Source organism: Lissotriton vulgaris, chromosome 1_1 (assembly GCF_964263255.1).
Source record: "Lissotriton vulgaris chromosome 1_1, aLisVul1.2, whole genome shotgun sequence".
Taxonomy (NCBI): domain Eukaryota; kingdom Metazoa; phylum Chordata; class Amphibia; order Caudata; family Salamandridae; genus Lissotriton; species Lissotriton vulgaris.
Window position 1 is genome coordinate 900192009 of NC_141685.1, and position 15108 is coordinate 900207116.

A 15108-nucleotide genomic window follows, 5' to 3' on the forward strand; every position below is an offset into this window, starting at 1 on the left:
CTCTAGGAATTGAAGTCCAGTTGAGGGAGAAGGAGAGAGGAGAGACATTTATTAAGGGAATTTATTTAGGGAATAGGTGTGTCTTCAATTTTTTGCGAAATACCAGGTAGTTGGGTTCAAGTCTGAGGGAACGTGGTAGGGCGTTCCATCCAGTGGCTGCTTGAACAGAGAAACGTCGTCCTCCTGTGCGTGTCCTTTTAAATCTGGGAATGTTGGCCAGGTGCTCATTCTCGGATCGTAGGGATCTGGGTACTTTGTAGGGGGTGATCATGCTGCTAAGGATCGCAGGGCCAGATCCATTGATCAACTTGTGTGTCGTGCACATGGCTTTGAAATGCACCCTTTGGCGCACAGGGAGCCAGTGCAGAGCCTTGAGGGCAGGTTTGGCGGACACTCTGGAGGGAAGGTTGGTGAGCAGGCGTGCTGCAGCGTTCTGTGTCCGCTGCAGTTTCGTCAAGGTGGCCTCAGGGGCTCCCAGGTAGACCAGGTTGCTATAGTCCAGGCGTGACAGTACTAGTCCCTGGATAAGCAGTTTCCTGGAAGCAGGTGGCAGTAAGGGGAGAATCTTGCGGGTCGTGCGCATGAGCCCGAAACAGGTGCCCGAAGTTTTGGCTGCTTGCGTCTTCATAGAAAGCTCTGGTTCGAGCCACACACCGAGGGTCTTGATTTCACGCTTCGGGGGGGGGGGGATTTCCCCGAACACGTCGGGCCAGAATGCTGGGGGGATGGTCGTCCATTGTTTCCCCAGGAGCATCACTTCCGTCTTTGACCCATTTAATTTTAATGATGAGTCACTCATCGAGCTGTGGATTTCTGTGAGGCAGTTGGTCAGGTTGTCTGGGTGGTCGATTAGTTGTGATAGGGAGACGACCAGTTGAGTGTCATCAGCGTAGCTTACCATTTTTATGTCAAATGGTGTCACCACGTCTTCAAGGGGGGCCATATATGCATTAAAAAGCGTTGGGCTCAGGGAAGAGCCCTGAGGGACCCCGCTTGTGAGGGGGAGGGTGGACGAGTGGTGATTGTCGTCCCATACCTGGAACGTGCACCCAGTGAGGAAGGATTCAATCCAACTGAGTGCCGTCCCGGTGAGCCCTGCTGCCGCGAGTCGATGGAGAAGGACACAATGGTTGACTGTGTCGAAGGCTGCGCTGAGATCCAGGAGGATCACTGCCACTGACCCTCCTGAATCCAGTATGCGCCTCGCCTCCTCGATAACGGCAAGAAGGGCGGTGTCTGTGCCATGACCCGGGCGGAATCCAGTCTGGGATTGCCGTAGTACGTTGTTGGTCTCGAAGAACCGAGATAATTGTCCGTTGACCAATTTCTCGGCTACCTTGCTGATTCCGGGGAGTAGTGATATTGGTCGGTAGTTTGACATGTCCGCTGGGTCGAGCTGGGTTTTTTTTAGAAGTGCCTTTACCACCGCACTCTTCCAGCTGTCAGGGACAGATCCCTGGACAAGCGAGCTGTTGATAAGCTCCATGACCGTGGGAACGATGACAGAGGCCACGGTTTTGAGGAATCTGATGGGTGCCGGGTCCAGAGGTGATCCGCTTTTAATTTTAGTCAAGGTTCGTTCTACCTCTAAGCAGGTTACTGGCCGGAATGTCGCAAGTATGGGGCGTAAACTGCTTTCGGCCTGGCAGGGGGATGAACGGCTGTCCATGTGTCTAGGGGGGCCGGGGGGTGGGAGGGAAGCCAGGATGCGGGAGATTTTGTCGTTGAAATAGGTGGCTAGTTCATTACTTCGGTCGACCCGGGGGGTGATGGAGGAAGGAATGTTAGGTACTTTGAGCAGCTCCTTTACAATTAGGTAGGATTCCCTGGCTGAGTTGGAGGATTCTTTTATCCGCGTGTCGTAGTGGGAAGATTTGGCGTGCCTGATGGCCTTTTTGTAGAGTCTGACTGTGTTGTGGTATGCTTCCTTGCTGGCGTGCTGCCAGTCTCTCCTCCAAAGCCGTTCGGCTTTTTTGCAGTTTTTGCGAAGTAGTCGGAGGTCCGAGGTATACCACGGGGCAGAACCGGGTTTACCGTTTTTGTCCTCCCTAGTTCTAAGTGGGAGCACTGAGTCCAGGGAGGTGGTGATCCACTCTCTAAATTTTTTGTCGGCGATAGCCGGGTCTTCAGCGTATGCAGGGGTGGTCATTTTTAGGATCCTGGCCCATTCTTCGGTGGGGAGTCTGGACCAGGTCCTGTCCCTGATGTAGGTGGGCGGTTTTTGAGGTTTCCTGAAGGTTCCTGGTAGTCGGAAGGAGACTAAGAAGTGGTCTGTCCAAGGAAGGGGAAGGGCCTGCTTCGCTTGCATCGAAGGGGAGCTGGTAAACACCGGGTCCAATAGGTGGCCCTTGATGTGGGTGGCTCCGGAGTTAAGGAGGCGGATGTCAAGTGCCGCCAGATCTAAGATCAAGTCGGTAGCTACCGGGTCTGCAGGGTCATCGAGATGAATGTTCAGGTCACCTACTATCATGAAATTTGATAGGGAGTGGGCCTGAGTTGTTACAGTGTCCAGGAGGGAACTAGCGAAAGGGCCTGGAAGGCCGGGGGGGCGGTACACAAGGACTCCTGTCAGTGAGTTGGTCGGGTCTAGTTTAATAGTAAACTGAAGGCTTTCAGAGTCGGGGATCTGCGCATCACTGGTTTTACAGTGAAGATAGTCCCGGTGAATAATGGCAACACCACCACCTCTGCCTAAGGGGCGGGGTAGGGACTGAATAAGGAAGCCCGGTGGGGTTGCTAGTGCCATATCTGATTGCGAATGTGGAGCGAGCCAAGTTTCCGTGAGGAAGAGGATGTCTATCTCCAGATCCTCTATAAGATGGTTGATCTGTGTCCCATGTTTAGGGAGCGAGCGACAGTTTAGCGATGCGAGTTTGAGGGAGGCGGGCTTGTGAGGTTTTATAGGAAGTTTGAGCTGGACTGGCTTGCAAAGGGAGCAGCGAGTGAAAGGTCCATTTAGATCATGGACATATTCACAGGAGGAGGCTGGGGGTCTGAGACTTAGTAGCTCTCGACGTGAGTAGCTTACCTTTGGGTCAGCTGTGTTCGGCAGGGGTTCTGGCCCTGGGCCCGGTCGTGCGCGGACGGGCGCAGGCGGGCTTGCCTTAGGCGCGCCTTTGGCGCGCAAACGGCGCTCCCGCTGCGCTCGTCCGCTGCGCTTGCGCTGGTGGCACATTTGGGGAGAGGGGTTGTGGGCGTGGCCTGCCAGGGGGCGTGGCCTTGTGTCACGAGTGTTTGGCGTTCGTGCTCAGACTCTGGCACCTGACAGCGCTAGGTCCGCTGTAAGTGGGGTAGTAGCCTGGCTTTTTATTCAAGAGCAGGTTTTTAAAAACAAGTAAACAATCAAAGCAACAATTTTAAAATGCGAGTGTCTAACCTCCGGCTTCCGCCTCAGAGGGTGTCAATTTCAATAAGACGCGCTATTGGTCGGCGCTGTCTTATAGGCGGGGGTTGTGGGCGTGGCCTGCCAGGGGGCGTGGCCTCGTGTCACGAGTGTTTGGCGTTCGTGCTCAGACTCTGGCACCTGACAGCGCTAGGTCCGCTGTAAGTGGGGTAGTAGCCTGGCTTTTTATTCAAGAGCAGGTTTTTAAAAACAAGTAAACAATCAAAGCAACAATTTTAAAATGCGAGTGTCTAACCTCCGGCTTCCGCCTCAGAGGGTGTCAATTTCAATAAGACGCGCTATTGGTCGGCGCTGTCTTATAGGCGGGGGTTGTGGGCGTGGCCTGCCAGGGGGCGTGGCCTCGTGTCACGAGTGTTTGGCGTTCGTGCTCAGACTCTGGCACCTGACAGCGCTAGGTCCGCTGTAAGTGGGGTAGTAGCCTGGCTTTTTATTCAAGAGCAGGTTTTTAAAAACAAGTAAACAATCAAAGCAACAATTTTAAAATGCGAGTGTCTAACCTCCGGCTTCCGCTTCAGAGGGTGTCAATTTCAATAAGATGCGCTATTGGTCGGCGCTGTCTTATAGGCGGGGGTTGTGGGCGTGGCCTGCCAGGGGGCGTGGCCTCGTGTCACGAGTGTTTGGCGTTCGTGCTCAGACTCTGGCACCTGACAGCGCTAGGTCCGCTGTAAGTGGGGTAGTAGCCTGGCTTTTTATTCAAGAGCAGGTTTTTTTTTGGTCAATCACCATGGTGATGCTAGCCCCTGTGTCTCTGAATGCCTCAACTTTCTGACCATTGACTAGGAGCTCTTGTCTATACTTTCCCAAAATGTGGGGACCAGTAGTGAAGTTGGCAAACCCCATGCCAGTCTCACAGACAAGAGTTGTGTCAGGGGATCTGGCTAGGCCATAATCCACCTGATTGCCCAAAGTAATGCCCACCACATTCTTGGGGACACTCCCACCACCTGGGGGATTACCACTAGTGGTAACAGGAGGTCTGGGAGTATTACCTGGGGGTATGTTTTCCTTATTGCTATTTTTAGGGCAACTGACATCACTTTTGTAATGGCCCACCTGTTTACAGGTATGGCAATAAGGTTTCTTCTGTTCTGAAGGAGTGTTCTGGGACCCACCACCCTTGTTGGAGTTTTGGGGCCCTTGGGAAGTCTTCTCTGTGGATTTATCCCCACCCTTCTCTTGAGGCTTGGTTGATTCCTTCTTTTGGTCACCACCCTGGTTCTTAGGCCTGACCCTGGTTCTGACCCATTTGTCTGCCCTCTTACCCAATTCCTGTGGAGAGGTCAGAACAGAGTCTACCAGGTGCTGGTGCAATAACTGGTTCTGACAATTACTTAAGATTTGCTCCCTCATAATTAGATTGTACAATCCTTTAAAATCAGTAACCTTACTACCCAGTCGCCAGCCTTCAAAAGCCTTAGTGGCACAATCAACAAAGTCAGTCCAATCCTGAGACTGAGTTTTCTGGGTGTCTCTGAACATCATCCTGTACTGTTCAGTGGTTAAACCAAACCCATCAACCAGTATATTCTTAAGGACTTGGTAATTGTTAGCATCCTCAACTCTAGTAGTGAGGAGCTTATCTCTACCTTTACCTTCAAAGGAGAGCCACAAGATAGCTGCCCACTGACTTTGGGGAACACCCTGCACAGTGCAGGCCCTCTCCAAAGCAGTTATCCATTTGTGGATGTCATCCCCTTGTTTAAAGGGGGGCACTATCTTACTCAGGTGTCTTGTATCAAAACTCCTGTCCCTATTGCTAGGTATAATGCTGCCACCAGTGGGATTTGTCCCACTCAATTCTTGCTCTCTAGCAAAGGCAAGTCTCTCTTTGGCCAGGGCAAGTTCTTCCCTTTCAATCCGCAGATTGACTTCCCTCACTTTGGCCTCATACACTCTCCTCTGAGGGGATGTCATCCCTCTGTGAGAAGAGCCCTGAGAGCCATTGGTTCGAATGGATCTGTTAGAGCCTCTGGATAGAGACCTAACTCGTCCATTCCCAATGTTAAGCTGGCCTGAGAGGGGCCCCAGGGGTCTCCTAGTACCATTCTCATGCCTGCTTAAGTTGTCCCTAGTTAGCTGACTAACTACTTCTGGACCTTTGTCTGCCTCGTCCTCAGATGGCTCTAGATCCTCATCCTCCTCTTCACCTTCTGCGGAGAGATGGATAAGGTCAGGGTCACCTAAGGTTCCCTCGAGTGGGGGCATATTCCCATCTGGATGAGAAGGTTCTGTGTTACCAGCCCTTCTAGCATCATAAGTCTCTAAGAGACCAATCAGAAACGGAATGGTAGGGTTTGCACCCTGTTTTAGCTTCCAGCATATCTGGAAGTGACCTGTGGAGGGTCGACTGACACAAGGGGAGACTCAGAGTTTCCTCCTTTGTCTGACATGCTGCTTCTAGTGTGGTGTAAGTGATGCACCTACCTACACTATATGTTTACCTACTGATCCCTTGCTAAGAGTTGTAGCCAAGGTGTGCTAAGCCTTGAGGAGCTACAACAGCTGGTTCAGTAGAACTCAGAGTATTCTAAGCTAAGTTATATGTACCTGGAGTACTTATGCGATCTTTCACAAGATATTCTTAGGATACGCGTGGTAGAACAACAGCAACCTCAAAATCCCAACCGCTGCTCACCAATGTGAGAAGTTGGCCTGATATGCAGTGCTCACTATTCTAGTGATCACTATGCATCAGTCCAAACGACCCTTATGGTGATTGGTTGTAAGTCAACCTTAGACCAGCTATCCTAGTAGCGTGGATACGAGCAGTCTTCGGGCTAAACTCTAGAGGGCGTGTTAAGCCAGCTGTTATACCATCACATACCCCTTGAACACCAAGTGAAAGGACACCACACAAGTGTTATGAAAATAAACAGTGTATTTATTGGAATCACAACAGCCCTGTACTCTTTATGAGGACAGGGTACTAAGCACACAACAAAACTCTTAGGAAAATACTTCAAGTGCACAATCTACACAAATGCCCGAGGGCACGGAAAGTTTAGTGTTCTCGGGCGAACCCGATAAGGTAAGTCGGAAGCGACAGGGACTCTGGACCCTAGATAATGAGGCTATGCGGGCACCGAAATGCCGAAGTTATCTAGCCCAGGGGCTGCGGCTGCATAAGTCTTTTACAGACGTCGGGAATCCTCGCTGACGAACCAGGAGCCGGAAGGAAGGAGTTGCTGGCCGGCGACCAGTGGAGATAGTTCGTAGAGATCCAAGCCTGGATCAGAGATGGATGACACCTGAAAGCAGAGGGGACCAAGTTCGTAACTACTAGCCAGTAGTCAGAGGGTACCAGGAGGGCACCGGATGATCGTCACCTCGGCTAGGTGAGTGGGCGACGCTAGGCTCTGCAGTCTCACGGACCAGGAGGCGTTGTCGGCAACCAGGATGGAGGTGCGAGCTGTCCCACGAAGGTTGATGCTGTCGGCGTCGCTGGGCCCAGGATTGGGGCAACAAGCCTTGGCAAATTCAGGGCCACGTGGTGGACCTAAAATGGCGTCTTGAGTGGACCAGGAGGGTCCGGGGTGCTCCTCTTTCAGAAGGGAGCAAGGCCAGTCTGGAGCAACCAGACCAGCAGCGTTGGTTGTCGGGTGTCGTCGAGAAGGCCACAAGCCGGCGGGCTAGTAGCCAGACAACGTGATGAGCAACAAAAAGCAGAAGGGCCCCACGCAGATCGTGGAGATGCTGGGAGGCTGAACTTCGGTGCTGGAGCTGCTCAGGGTCGGGGCGTCTCGGACCCCAAAGCACTCACCAGAGGATCCCTCGGCGGTCGTGCTGGTTTAGAAGTCGTGCAGGTTCTGATGATGGCTGGTCCCTTGAGGTCTCGTCGCACCCACGGATCTCAGCTGAGCTGACGATGTGGGTAGAGGTCAGAGGTGCCAGGGAAGCCGGTTCTCGTCGAGCTGGGCAGTCGGATTCCTGAGGAAGGACGTGCAGCAAACCGCAGAATTCTTAGATGGTGCCTGCGGATGCAGGGTGACTACTCCTTAGCCACAAGGGAGAAATCTTGAGAAGAGTCTTGAGTTTCCTTTCGTAGAAAGTAGTTCTTGATTCAAAGATGATCTAATTTGGAAGGGGGCCCGTTCCTAACTTTATACTAGGAAAAGGGGCTGACCCGGTGACTAGGTCCTGCCTATGGGTGGGACTAGGAAGGGGGGTGGTTACACCCCTCTCCCATGCCGGACTTTCCCCAGGCCAGGGGCTGGTGTGCCCCTGGAACTGGTTCTGGCCGGCCTATGCGTAGTGAGCACCGGGGTGCCACTCTGCCGTCACCTTCCTGTAAAGCCCTGGCTACCCAGGATACACAAAACCCTGTCTGGGATGGTGCTAGCACCGCCCCTGACAGGAAACCCTTTGTCCAAGCTCCCCTCGCTGGGAGGACTCCCAGCTGTAGGGGGTCAGACTTGTGTCTGTGGTAGCAGCATCCATTTTGTGATGCTGAGGCTCGAGTTAACTTTAACCGGGGTTCAGGGTTACATACATGTCGTGTCCCTCTAGAAGGGTGGAATGCTAACCCCGTCGCCAGAATTGGCGAGGGGTTAGTATTCCAATTCGTATGACACCTTACTCGACATGTTTTGATAAAGCAATACCAGAGTTAGCATATAACCGCGAGGATTATAATGCACTTAAGAGTATATGGTATGCGTTATCATGGAACAGCTATTAGGACTTGGTTCCGCAAGCTGCAAACGGGCTCAGCTCATGCCAGAGCACCATCTCACACGATTCCAAGCACTCTGCCTTCAGGATTGTCAAGGCCTGCCATAGGAGTGACTGATAGGAATCTGTGTGTCCATTTTTTAGGGTTAGATATAGGTATACTATATCTATAGCAAAGGGTGTTTACACCACCTTGACCCAGCTGTCGTGCAGCCAGTTGTGTCAGATTTAGATGGCTAGCCAGGGGTGGCATAATACATGCTGCAGCCCCTGGCAGCCCTGGGTACACCTATGCCCTGAGTTACAGGGTCTGATAAGGTGGCCCAGTACCAATTGGAAATGTACCTAAGGTACATGGAATCCATTTTACAGAGAGAGCAGTAGGCCTGGGGTCCTGATTGGCAGGGTCCCAGGTCGACTATGTCAAAAACCAGCTAAAACACAGGGCAAAAAGTTGGGGGCAACCATAGTCAGGATTTACCTTCCTACACCTGTGACCCCCGCGCAGCCGAGGTAAACGCTGCCGCGGGCTAGGGAATTTGCATTTGCCGCCATCAGCGAGCCTGACCTCAGGCCACGCCCACTTTCACTATGCCACACCCCGAATACCCCTATGAAAAAATTTGCCTTCCACGTACGCGCAGCGGACGGGCGCAGCGGGCGCGCCGTCTGCGCGCCGAAGGCGCGCCTAAGGCAAGCCAGGCTGGGCCCGTCCGGGCCCGGCCGGCCCCAGGCCCTGTCACTATGACCAAATCCCCCATAAGTCGCCTTACCTATACCCAAGGCAGGCTCCTCGCACTCAACCCTTCGAAAGACACAGAATGTAATTACACCTATACAGGAGAAAAACCTTTTACTAACTGCGACCTCTGCAACCCGGCCCTTACCGACGCAGAATACCACGGCCCACAGCTCGGCCTTCTTAACTGTAGGTCCCTTCCCAAACACTCCCACGAGATAAACCTTCTCATTCAAGATCTAGCCATCGACATTCTGTTCCTTACGGAAACTTGGCTCACCCCTACACTGAATCCGACATCGTGAATGCCCTACCACCTGGATACCAAATCCATTCTCAGAACAGACCCCTCGGCAGAGGAGGTGGCCTGGCTATAATATACAGAGAGTATTTTTCCTGCAAAACTAACAATGGCAATATCGATGACTGCGAAAGTTGTCATTTTGCTTTACAGATTTCACCTGTAACCTCCCTCTCTGGTCTATTGATATACCGTCCACCTGGAGCCCCAGCCAAGTTCGCTAGCGATCTCGTTGAGGCCGTTACCCTTATGGCAACAACAACTTCCAACTTTCTAATCCTGGGAGACCTCAATCTCCATCTACTAGACCCCAAGGATATAACCGCCTCCGAACTTCTTCTTGACTTAACGTCTTTTGGCATACGACTAGTGAATGTAGAGCCCACCCACGACAAAGGACATCTTCTGGACCCCATTTTTACAAACATCCACGACCTTAAAACCTGTACTCCCCTCCCTCTACCATGGACTGACCATTTCTTGATTCCTATCGACTGGCATCTCTTTGTCCCGCCACCCCAAACGTCCAAAACCCGGGTCACCAATAGACACTGGCACAAACTCTCGCCTGAAGAATGGGCCTCCACGCTCATGGTAACTCTCCCCCCCGGCCCCTGACCCAGTTACTGCAGATATGCACTTTAACTCCTGGCTCACTCACTCACTGGACGACCTCCTCCCCAAAACAAGTACCTTGAAACGAGCCAAAAGAGTGAACGCGGCCCCCTGGTACACCCCTGTGCTTAACCTACTACGTAAGGAGTGCAAAAGGACAGAGCGCTCATGGAGGAAGGACAAATCCACAGCCAAAAAAGATGCCTTCCGCGCCTCCCTAAGAAATTATAAACTTGCGCTACGCAATACCAAAAGCCAATTCTTTGACGAAAGAATAAAAAACTCCTTCTGTTCCGCCAGAGAAACCTTCATCATCTTAAAAGAACTACTCAAAGTCCCGGACCCTCGGCCAGAGAAACTCCCAGATCCCATCACCTCTGAGGATAAATGCCACAAACTGGCAAAATACTTTGACGAGAAAATTCAGAAAATTCTCGCCACTCTACCCCCAGTTGACTACAGTCTCAACGATGAGGGTTGCTTCAAACCTGACCCAACCACCATCCACCTAAACACCCTCGGCCCGGTAACCATTGAAGAGGTCTCGACTACGCTCGCCACAATCAAAAGTGGTTCCCCCAGCGACCCGGTGCCCATGCGCATCCTCAAAAAAGTGGCTCCTACGATCGCCCCCCCTCTTACTGACCTCATCAATTCGTCATTACTTCAGGGAAAAGTCCCCCCCCCAGCTGGAAAGCGGCTGTTGTCAAGGCCCTCCTTAAAAAACCTCTACTAGACCCCCTGGATTTGGCCAACTACAGGCCAATCTCCCTCCTCCCCGGAATTAGTAAAATCACTGAAAAAATAGTGAATAAAAAGCTCTCCCAGTTTCTGGAGTCTAACAACCTGCTCAGAAGCTCACAGACTGGATTCCGCCCAGGTCAGGGCACGGACATCGCCCTCCTGGCTGCAGTGGAGGAGACCAGATGTATTCTGGACGCAGGAGGATCAGTGGCAGTGACCCTCCTGGACCTCAGTGCGGCCTTTGACACTGTTAACCACCAGGTCCTTATCCAGCGACTCAGAGACATCGGTGTGGTGGGCACCGCCCTGGCTTGGTTCGTGTCATTCTTAAACCACCGCTCCTTCCAGATCTGGGATAACGACATCCGCTCACCAGCAGTCCCCCTCCAATGCGGAGTGCCGCAGGGCTCCTCACTTAGCCCGACATTATTTAATGTCTACATGTCCCCATTGGAGGAGATAGTCACCCCGTTCGGTGTGAAAATCATCAGCTACGCGAACGACACCCAGCTAGTGGTGTCCCTATCCCACCCCAACCAAGAACCAGCTAATCTCCACAGCTGCCTTTCCAAAATCCAGGGGTGGATGACCAACTCAGCGTTGAGACTCAACGGGTCCAAGACGGAAATCCTGCTCCTTGGGCAAAAAGGGCTCTCCCTTCCCCCTAACATCTGGCCCTCCTGTCTGGGTGAACCCCCGGCCCCCAAGACCGAGATCAAGAGCCTGGGAATCTGGCTAGAGAAAGACCTGACCTTCATAACCCAAGCCAAAAAAAACGCTGGGATTTGTTTTGGGCTCCTTAGATCAGTCAGGAAAATCCTGCCCTTACACCCTCCCATCTCCTGGAAATTGCTTATCCAAGGCCTCATACTATCTAGGCTGGATTACAGCAATGCCATCTATCTGGGAGCCCCTGAAGCCACCTTCAACAAATTACAAAGGATTCAGAATGTCGCAGCCCGGCTTCTTACCAACACTCCGGCTAGATCTTCGGCCAAACCAGCTCTGAAGCACCTTCACTGGCTTCCAGTAAGAGAAAGAGTTAAATTCAAGGCCCTCTGTCTGGCCCATAAACTCCTGCAGGATAAAGGCCCCCCATCCTCAAAAACTTTATCAGGCCTTACAAGGCTACAAGATCCCTTCGCTCTGACCACGAACACCTCATCACAGTTCACAGAGTGAAAAAAGCGCACAGGCGGAAGGCGATTCTCCGTGAACGCAGCCAGCCTTTGGAACTCCCTCCCCCGTAAACTAAGGATGGAATCAGATCACCTCCTGTTCAGGAAAGCACTGAAAACACACCTCTTCCCCTGATCCCCCCTCCCCTTTCTTTCTCCCTGTTAATCCACCCTCTTGACTGTCCTGGTCTCAGCGCTGGGATGCTTCCGGGTTACTATGCGCTCTACAAAACCCTAATAATAATAATAATAAGTTGTGTGCAGTCAGTGCAGGCAACTAATGTGGTCCTTCTTTTCCTACTTATATGCAGATACATCCACGGGCACAGGAGACAGTGCCATGGAACAGGAGGAGCCGCAGAGCCAGCCTGGGCCAGCACCTGAGAAGTCGGAGGGACCCAGTGGCACGGAGGGTGAGTGGAGCCACACAGAGGAGTCCTCAACACCGTCCACCTCAGCTGAGGACGACAGCAGCTCAGAGGATGACGCCCTTGTGGGGGCGGGTATCAGCAGCCAGGATACAACGGATAGTGAGGCTGTCCCCACCACCACCACCACCACCATCACCCTCCCCTCTGCTCCCATCCTAGAGGTCCGTGTTCGGGAACATGTCTCCTTCCTGCCAGGCACTGCGCCCCCTGCCCCTGTGTCCCCTGCTGCCCTGAGTGTGGAGTCTGTGGACCTACTTAAAGAGATCCATGTAGGGCAGACATCAATGCGGAGTGTCCTCCATGCACACACCGGTCTGTTGACACAACTGGTGTTGTTCATGGAGGGCATCTCATCTAGCACGTCTGCCCTACAGAGGACCAATCAGTCCATGGCCTCCTCCCTGGCTGCAGCAGTATCCCTCCTCCAGCAGTCCCTGACCCCTTCAGCCTCTGCCCAAACAACTACTCCTAGCACCCTACCTGTCCCCAGCACACAAACACCTGCACGGTCACCCAAACACACAGACACAGACAGCACACAATCACCCAAACATAAGTCAAAATGTGCACACAAGCTAAGTCAGGGGACTGATACCACACACACAGGGGATGGGTCGCAAACACACACACAGGCATCCACAACCTCTCTGCAGTCCTCAGATCCCTCTCCCTCCAAGAGCCCTTCCCTTGCCTCACCTGCAACCCCATCACCTAGGAAGCTCTCCCTGTGTGACCTAGGCCTCTTTCTCTCATATCCAGCAGAATCAAGACTACAGGGGGAAGAGGAAGTCCCCAAACACAGAGAAGAGTGCCCCTCACACCCGGATACCCTCCCCCAGGCACAGGCAGACTGAGGCCCCACCCGCAAGTCACCCCGTACCCGGAAGAGCAAGACCTCACCGCCACCCACCCAACTCCACTGCACAGTCTCCTTCCTCCATCCCCCAGGTCAGCACACCACAGGTTCCCCCGCCACTCCCTGTCCCAGGTTCCCCCACCCATAGATACATCATCCCCAAAATGCTCAGGCCCTCCCCAACTCCCACTTGCTCTTCCACTGACACCACCACCAGTCTGTTGCTGCAACTACTGTGGGGAGCTTGTCCACCCCAGCTGTCCTGCCAACCTCACCTGAACCCCTTTCCACTCCCATGGGGTAAGGCACTGCAGTGGAGTCCACGCCCACCCAGTCTGACATGGGCACTGCAGTGGGGACCATCTCCACTACATCTGACCTGCCCACTGCAGTGGTTCCAGCACCCACCCCATCAGACTTGTGCCCCACAGTTGTGGCGGCACAAACCATGTCAGACACCTCCACTGCAGTTGCCACTGACTCTCCTGCACCCAGCACTCCTTCACAGCCTCCTTCTGATGAGCCCTGATCCTGTCCCTGCGGTGCCTGGCCTGCCCCATGTATGCCCCTCAGAGTGGATTTCCCTAGTCCTTATCAGTGCAGGCAAGCAATGGGTGACAGGTGTCACTCACACCATCATTGGACTTTGGATTTTCAAAAGGACATTGGACTACATTTCATTTTTGATTTTCCCTTCCAGATGGCAGATTGCCGAATAAAGCATTTTTAGTTCTCCTTGTGCATTTGATTTAGCTGTAGATTTTGTTGATGCTGTTTACCCTGACCTTGGTGTGATGATGCAGGATTTACAAATGTCTGTCACTGAGGTGTTGATGTGGTGTACTCCAACTCCAACCACTGGTAAGCGCTATCTTTTCCTTCCTTACAGGTTTCCTAATCTAAGTGGCCCACCTTTTCTCCCACAGGGTCATCCCCTTGCCACTTCTCTACCTTGAAGTCATATACAGCTAAAACTAGCGTAAGAAGGTCCTCTTGCGCCTCATCACATTTATGCACCATTTATGTGATACCCGTGTTTTAGCCACGCCACGCCCGCATTACTAGTGCGAACCTCACCATAATGGTACCACCAGTACCATTACACCGTAGCCGTCTATAGTCAGCACCCCTACCGCTACAGTGCCGGCACCTTGATATGTATGACACTATACACTCTAGTGACTCTTTTTTCCTTGTATGTTTTGTCTCTGTCCCCTGTATGTTACATGTACAGGTGCTTTTGAGAAGGGAATCCCCCTCTCACACATAGATAAACACTTTAGGGCGTGTATACACATAGTCTGGATTACACACCCATTACCTTTAATTCACACCTACACCCTTTTATCTTGGTCCTGAAGAAAGCCAGCACAGTTATAAGGCACTGGCTGAAACATGACCAACCACTGGATGTGAGAGGTCGTAACTCGCCTCCTACATCCAAAAAGCCTTATTTTTAACCACTGACGGAGGCCCAGTTATTAAAGTTTAATTTACCCTCGCGTACTGGGACCCCCGCCAAGCCGTTTTAACATCACTATACCTTACACCTCACACTGCACACTCAGCAATATACCTGCTCCGCTGTAATCAGGCGTCGAAGCACACCCGGGACACGCTAGGTATTACTGGGTGGGCCCGATGATGAAGCATGCCACCAACTAGGTTGGTGGGTGAGGGCTTCATGAACACACCTACAAGGTGTTCCTACTCCCTGACAAAACATATTTGAGTCCTTTAACTTAGTAGTTGATGAGCTAGTCTCCTTTTGATTAAATATATATAAACCACGGGGATACGGACTAGCTATCTGGTCCTCTCTCTCTCTCTTGATACGCATATGTACTCCATGTGGGCCATGAGATTCGTTTTATGTTCATGTTGGTATCCATGTCATCCTTTGCAGCTGAGTGGGTGTGTCATGATTAACTAATTTAGCACAGGGATGGTAACATTTCATTGGCATGGCCACATCTGTGGCTTGCACCCATGCACATATGATGTGCTTCACAATGTCCAATTTGACACTTTCGCTGACTGTTGTGCCATCTCCACTGTACATGCAGGTGTGGGGATCATTGCTGTACAGTCAACTGTGTCCTCTGTGCAACTTGGTAGACATATGTATTGTCTATGTGCAGGTGACTTAAGGGTCAATATCGTACCCAGG